The 7,031-nt window shown below is 36.8% G+C and overlaps 1 non-coding gene across 1 annotated transcript; it reads right to left on the minus strand.

Annotated features, from left to right (window-relative positions):
• Window positions 1-6,094: 6,094 nt before the first annotated feature.
• Window positions 6,095-6,198, minus strand: LOC123323553. The gene has a single exon (XR_006539485.1). It is a non-coding gene; the product is annotated as a small nucleolar RNA U13 (small nucleolar RNA).
• Between the last annotated feature and the right edge of the window lie 833 nt (window positions 6,199-7,031).

The following is a 7,031-nucleotide window of genomic DNA, read 5'->3' on the forward strand; positions in this document are numbered from 1 at the left end:
TAAAGCCTAATAAGTTGGTGGCTTGCACATCATTTGATTTGTTCCTGTGGTTACAGAAGAGTTCGAGTGTTTCTGAAGCAGAAACAGAAAAGAAGGCTTATTTAAATAATATAATCCAGAAGTGAAATAGAGAGGGAAATAAAAAACTTACGTGGTGTTCAGAACTCATCTGTCTGTGGTCCAATATGCTCTCATGTATAAAGGCCCTCTTTAGAAGTATAGCTCCCAGAAGATGTTTGAAATGACACCATCAGTGATTACACCTGTCCTATGATTGTTTTTTTCAAAACAAAAATATTTCTCCAGTGGAGAGTATGTCAAGTCTCTTATACTGTGATTTAATTTCTTATTAATTGACTTTTCCCCCAGAGCTAAAGAAAGGGACTGAAAGAAGAGAAGCAGAGAAGAAAAGAAAGGGGGTGTGGTAGATTATATTATTGCTCAGAAATATTTACTTACTCTTGCCTCTCTCTACTCAAGGGGTGGAATATCTTTTTCTATTCTTTGATTTTTGGGTTTGTTGATGTGACTTGGCATTGGTCAGCAGAATGCAGTGAAAGTAACAGCTTGCCTGGTCTGAGCCTTGGTCTTAGAGGGCTTTGTGGTGTTTTGTTTTGTTTTGTTGTTTTGTTTTGTTTTGCCTGCCAACTTGTGCTTCTGCCACTGCCATGAGGATATTTCTGAGTTAGCCTGTCATTTCAACAAGTAGGAAACAGAGCTGTTCCAGCCGAGTCCAGCCTAAATCAGGTGATCTCTAACTTACCCATTGGTGCATAAAAAAATAAATGCATGGCATTGTATGTAACCAAGATTTTGTTTTTGTTATACAGTGTGTCATAGCAATAGGTAACTAATACATTAGGGCATGCTGAAAACCAGTTTTGCCTACTTCACAATTTCTCAAGTTGCTTTCCCTTCACCTGAGGCCTGAAGAAACTTGTGGAAGGGAATATAGTGTAGACATAACTCTACTAAAGTCTTTATGCATTTTCTGAGCCCAACTAAAGCATCCACAATTATGTTTTTTTCTCTCTCTTTCTCTTTTTTTTTTTTAAGAGGGAGAGAGGTAGTGGGGAGGGATGGAAGAAGGGGAAGAGAGAAATCTTACGTAGGCTCCACACCCAGCATGGGTCCCAATGCAGGGCTCCATCTCATGACCCTGAGATCATGACCTGAGCTGAAATCAAGAGTTGGACACTTAGCCGACTGAGCCACCCAGGTGCCCCATGTTTTCTCTCGAAGTATATCAAATTGCTTCCTTAAAGTTTGTTGTTTTTAGTTCCATCTGTTGTTTTTAATCTACATCCTTTCACAAATACTCTTTTAAACAAAACAAATGATCAGTGAAGGGTGTTTTACTTGTCTATTTTGCTCTGGTTTTCTTGAATCTTCTCATGGTGATTTATACAAAATGACTCTTTGTCTAGGATTGTCTATTCAAATCCCAGGTCCTTAGTCTTAATATTTTTTCTTTAGTTCATTGTTACTTACTATTTTGTATTGTGTTTAGGAAAAGAATCACTGGAGCTTTTAAGAAGTGTATGAGATAAAATTAAAGTATATTCATCTTTATTTTGATCCTTTCAGACATGCTCTTTCACTACTTGTAAAGCTTAACAGAAAATTGGACACATTGTGAGGGCATGTCCAAACTCTCTTTAATCTCTATAAACATACATCAGTTACAAAGTGAACCAATTCAATCAGAACTATAGGTTAAATGTTAGTTTACTCCTCTCTTTATTCAGGTGAATCCTGCCATAGTTTTGTAAAAGAGGATCTGAAAATTCAGTCACTTGATAAGTTATGAAAAAGTTTCAGTATGTTTTTTTTTAAGATTTTATTTATTTATTTGAGAGAGAGAATGAGAGAGAGAGAGAGCATGAGATGGGGGAGGGTCAGAGGGAGAAGCAGACTCCCCGCTGAGCAGGGAGCCCGATGCGGGACTTGATCCCGGGACTCCAGGATCATGACCTGAGCCGAAGGCAGTCGCTTAACCAACTGAGCCACCCAGGCGCCCAGTTTCAGTATGTTGAGTGGGATACCTCAGTGGAAAAAACATAACTTGCATAAGTTTTTATTTTCTACATATCTCTGGTATTTGCATGGTTAACTTAAAAATTGACCCACACCATTATTTTTAAAACAGTGTTCTCTTATTCAGGCCTCCTCCCTTCATGGTATTATTATAACTTGACAGTTGTGATCCTTTCTCACTACCTACTATTGGTAGCATTAGAGAACCTTTGTACGCACCATAAAAGTCTTTCCTACCCTCACTTTTAATTTTGATCCAAACTTTCATCAATCCATTCTCTACCCAGTAAAGTGATATTTTAAAATTCAGATCAGATTATCTTATTTTTGCTTAAACTCTTCAATCATTTCTAGTTACACTTGGAATAAAATCTAACGTCTTAAATATGCTCCTAAATCTTCTATTTCTCCTATGTTAGCCTTACTATCTTCCTTCATATCCTTTGAAAACCACTTTTCTACAAAATTCTTTTCTCATCTTAGGCCTTAGCAAGTTGCATTTGCAAAAACATGGAAGTGTAAGAATGTATGGAAAATTCAGGAAAGGAAAAATAGTTCTTTACAAATGTGGCATAGGGACTTACATATCAGGAGTGGATACAAAGATTAGCTCGTGTTTGCTCATATGCTACAGAGTATACCTGTGTTTATGTTTGTGTAAGTATGTGTGATAATATATGCATTATATAAATGCATATATCATCATTTTTTCTTGGTAAATCAAGATAAAGTATAATAAATTCAAGTTAGCAAGCATTATCAAATGTATATTAAAATATAGGTCATATAAATTATTTAACCTTTTTAAGACTCAGGTTTCTCATCTTAAAAAAAGTAATACAGGATTGTTGTACTTTAGAGATTATTTTTCTGTAAGGCACACTAAGCACTCAGCACATTGGAGCTATTTTGTGCACATCAGGGAGTTAACTGCAGTGAGGAATGTTAAACACAAAACACAGATTTTACTCCCAATGAGATTATAAGCTGTCTCAGAACAGAAATCTTTAAAGGGTAAAAGGGGTAAATGCCCATTAACCTACTCATTTTTTAATATAATGACTAGAAATAGTAAGACTTTCTGGACCGAGAATTCCATTTCCCAAATGCAGACTCCTGCCATAAGGTCACTGAGGAAAGCTTTGATGGTGAGCATTGACCTCAAATATTTAAAGAGCTAAATTCACCATGTTTGTGTGGCCAGGATCTATTTCCCTTTTTGTTTAACCACTATATTTCTATCTCTGATTAAGCACATATTCCAATATTAACTAACATTTTTAACTTGATTATCTTTTGCTAATAAACTGTCCAGGACCACCTTAGCCCAGCTATATCAGTTAGGAAAACAGCTTAAAATTACGACACTAGTTTAGTTTAAAAAATATTATGAGCAGGTCAGATAATTGTAATGCTTAATGGAAAATGAATATAGAAAACATCTGAGAAAACAAGTTAAGAAATCCACAGTTTATGTGTCACTTTACAAATAGCTCAAAAGTTTAGACTTAAAAAAATAAGTTGAACTCTGTCCTTTACAAATTTAAGTCACAAAACTTATGAGGAGAGATATTTTTTTTTTACCCAGCTATTAATGCCTCTGGTAATTATTATAAATCCAACCTGTATTGTAATATTCTAACATTCAAGGATTTTGTTTTAGCTGAAATCCGTAATTGGAGAAAAAGTTTATTAAAAACAAATTCAACTTCAAAATATTGAAGATCCACTTTGATACTAACTGGGAAGGGCCTAATACAGTAGAATACAGATATTGATCATGAGTTTATAAACTAAATAACACATTCAATAATAATTTCATCCTATAGAAACATTGTTTTTTGTTTTTTGTTTATGCCAAATACAGGACTCGATCCAAGGAATTTTCTATGACACAGGTAATCACGTGGAAATACAAGGCTTCCCTACAATAGAAGCTTAAATATTATATTATCTCCAGTATTCTATGGTTCTTAATGAACAAGAGAGAAGTAGAGATAGAATGAATATGATACTGGCAAAGTTCATTACATTTGTTGTGAAATGTAAGGTTTAAATCCTGGGTAGTAATTTCACGACAGTGGGCAAATAACTTCTTCACGTCTCAGTTTACTTCTGGGGATGATGGTAATGGTGCTTGTGATGATTTGATGAGATAATAGCTATAAATTGTGTGTGTTGCTCTAGCATATTGGGTTCCCCAGGAAGCTAACTCTGATTTAAAGATTAATTTCATTAGGGAGTATTCATGGGATAAACAGTATGGAAGGGAATTCACAAAAATGGGATTAAGCAGAGGAAGTTGAGTAGAAATGTAGTATCAATGGAAGCCTTAGCCAATCCATAGAGAGTTCTGTAGTTGAGATGAAACTTCAGGAGAGTCTTGATTTTGGATGAGAGGAATGAGTCTTTATCCTCCTTCATAGATCTGTTATTAGATGTAGGCCATCTGGAGTGGAGGAATAACCTTGGCTGAGGCTATTCTCTTAAGCTGAGGTAATTACTGAAGTAGGCTTGACAGTTGGGAGCTGTCAACCAGCAGCAGTACTTCCAGCACCTGGAGTAATAATCAGCTTGTCATTTCTGAAGGAGATTTGGGCAGCACTTTAGTGTCCACCACAGTTAGTCACAAAATCATCTGCAAGTGTTTAATGATATATGTTATTATGAAAAGGGTCATCTTCCATATTTCAAAGAGATCTCAGAAGTCCCACTCTGCTTTTTTTATTTCAACTCAGATGCACTGTTTTACTACTTGAATTTGCTCTACTATATTTGGTCAGATAGCCTACAAGATGTCTCATATACATATCTGGTATCAATTTTCATAGTAACCTGGTAAGTTTTGTATCATTTTCAATCAGGTACTGTGAAGAAACTGATGTCAAAATGGAGTGCGTAAGCTTTTTAATTTACATATCCATTTCATAGTGAAATAAGAATTTAACCCCAGTAGCTTTTTAATCTAAATCCTGAGATATTTTATTTAGAACTTTGGTAATAGTGAACTTTGCTCTAATTTATAGTTTATTCAAGCTATTTTGACAATATTTTTTAATGCCACAAGGGTTATACTTCAGCATATGCTGTAGGCAACAATTATATTAAATGCTAGATCTTTAATTTTTTATATAATTTTATAAGTAGGTTAATTGCATGGATTTCATTTAATTATTAAAACTTGTATTTCATTTGGACAGTTGGATAGGTAGATCTAGAATTTTCATGAACATCTGACAAGTATTCTTATATAAAATATATTGGCTCCATAATTTCCTACTATACTATTCACTTATTTTGATTTATAAGCACAGGTGAACTGTTTAAAATGAGGAGTTACCTAACAATTAGACGCCAGTATCCAAAATAGAATAAACCAGAAATATCACAAGATATAATGTTATATGCACACATAAGGTGGTCTTCAAAAAAACAAACTTTGTTTTCTGAGATGAACCAGGTAGAGGAGCATAAGTAGTACACCATGAGAAGATTAGTGAAGAATGGCTGGAATTTTGAAGTAGTTCACTTGTGTGGGTGAAGTGGGTGGCATATTCAGTGAAGGGAGTGATGATCTAGGGACATATCTCAATAACCAAGGGCTCTGAAAAAAAGCCTTGGAGGTACAGAGAAAGTGCAAAGGAGATCAAACTGAAAAAAAGCACAATGTATTATGGGCATACAAGTCTTGAAGCAGACAGATAACAGGAATAGCTTTTATTTTGGCCTGTGATGAAAGATTACAATAATATGAAGCATGTTGGGGTTGGCTATTTTAGAACGCTTCCAGAAGTGTTATTCTTAGCAGTTTAGTGGTAGAAGAGAACAGCATCAGCCTCCAAATAATGGGATCAGAGATTCCAACTTCATCACAATGAATTACAAGAAATTTCCCCCAGGTTATGGGGCCAAGTTTTCAGACATTTTTAGCCTCTGATAGTGATACGATCTTTTCTTCAAAACCTTTTGTGTCTTCAATATATTTTAGAGCTAAATTGGAATTTATTGCTTTGAGACTTGGCTGCCATAATGTGAATTTTATTCATTCATTCATTCATGTCAGATGGGTAATGTGCCGAGGTTGTAACAAGGTTTGAGGGAGGCACATGTCATGCAGCAGCATGAACATCCAATCATCACACTTATGAACTACAAAAGGATCAATAAGATGAATTTTAAATAAGAAATTCTTGCAGTGACATGGGTTGTTCCCAATTTTGCTCCACCCTCACAAGAACAACAACTAGTAACTATTCATAGACAAGGCAACACTGAGAAAAATCCTTTGGTGAGGCCAAAGCACACCTCTGTACCACAGAAACCAAGACAGACTGAATTAGAAGGGTAAGAAGAGCAGCTATTCAATAAACACATTGCCCCTCCCCCAGGCTGGCACAGCACCATACTGAGAGATCTCCCCTGATAGTTGCTGCAGTGGAAAAAGACCTTGTGGAATGGACATCTAGCTCCCCCATCATCGTGGGTCACTTCTTGGGAGTTCCTACTCTGGTCTCACCTCAGGGGATCAAGGGGAAATCCATGGGGCTTGACCATTAGGAATTTGATTGTGATAGAGAAGGGGGAAGGGCTTGAAACAACCAGCACTTGAATCTGAGCCACCCAGGTTCCTACCCGCAGCACTCAAGTAGTAGTCTCAACCAGTCTTTTTGCTCACCCACAGAGCCAAGATAGTGGCACATTTTGACCAGGGAATTTGGTGAAGCACAAGTGTGCCTGATTCTGGTCCTCAAGAAAAGAACCTTGAAAGCCCTGGAACCTGGTCCCCAGGACTCCCACCCCCAAGCCGCACCCAGGCAGAGGAGCTCAGTCATGGTACACCTACTACTGAGTGTTGTTCCTTGGCCCTGACCCACCAGAAAGCCTATCCAGAACACTTGGAAGCCCTATAGCCTAGCAACACTTGAACAGAGAGTCTGGCAGGCAGAACTGATTATCCACAGAGCAAAGCCAGGGAACTTGGGGCTTGGGTTGGC

This window comes from Neomonachus schauinslandi, chromosome X, assembly GCF_002201575.2.
Source record: "Neomonachus schauinslandi chromosome X, ASM220157v2, whole genome shotgun sequence".
Taxonomy (NCBI): Eukaryota; Metazoa; Chordata; class Mammalia; order Carnivora; family Phocidae; genus Neomonachus; species Neomonachus schauinslandi.